The sequence below is a fragment of the Anneissia japonica genome, unplaced genomic scaffold (assembly GCF_011630105.1).
Source record: "Anneissia japonica isolate Jap-2015-1 unplaced genomic scaffold, ASM1163010v1 scaffold6711_len12336_cov113, whole genome shotgun sequence".
Taxonomy (NCBI): domain Eukaryota; kingdom Metazoa; phylum Echinodermata; class Crinoidea; order Comatulida; family Comatulidae; genus Anneissia; species Anneissia japonica.
In genome coordinates this window covers 10,313-11,153 of record NW_022753885.1, presented here as the reverse complement: position 1 = coordinate 11,153, position 841 = coordinate 10,313, and positions in this window count along the sequence as shown.

The window sequence follows — 841 nt, the reverse complement described above, 5'->3', positions numbered from 1 at the left end:
GAAGCTCGTTCATCTCCGACAGAGTCTTGATCTCTCTCGCCATTTCAACGCTCTTCGGTATGGACGATGCCAGTCTCGCCATATCCATGTTCGCCTTCTGCAGCTGATCCTTTAGAATCTGTATCTCCTTGTCTTTCGTATCGCTGGTTCGAAACCACAGAGCGCTTCGCTGCTCGAGATCGGCCTTCTGAAGGTACATGGCATTCGCCGTAGCTTCTGCCTCTTTCACTTTAGCTTCCAATTTCAAGTTTTCAGACTTGAGCACTTCAACCATATCCTTCGATTTACCCATTGTGAATGATTTGCAAAGCTACAAGAGGCACGCTATTATATATACACACACGCACGCACGCACGCACGCAGACCGTCATCGTCATCGTTCAGAAATGGTGAGCCTGGAAATCAACACCGAAAAATAGATCGATTTCGGGACTTCGATTTTTCCCGTGGAACTCGTTTGCAAACTCGCCGATCGGCTTCACGAGACAAGGGACCCTGAAACCGTCGCGAGATATGCAAACGTAGTTCATCTTTCGAAGACGATCGTGCATGCTCTCGTTGTCCGAAAAGAATATGGCGGGAAATGGATGATGCAGAACCGTCGCGCTGCCACGACGCATGCCAACGGCCAAGTACACCTTGGTGCCGGCGTGCGCAGTCTTGCACGACGGATGAACACCCGCCAGCGATGTGGTCATCTTACCACCGTGCTGCGTCGTGATGCACGGATACGCGTCTCCCGAGTAAGCGTCTCGGCCACCGAACGATAACTGGTGTCCCAACGGTTGGAAATAGTTTACGAAATCCCAGGGGGTTCTCATTCTCGAGATAACCGACGCCA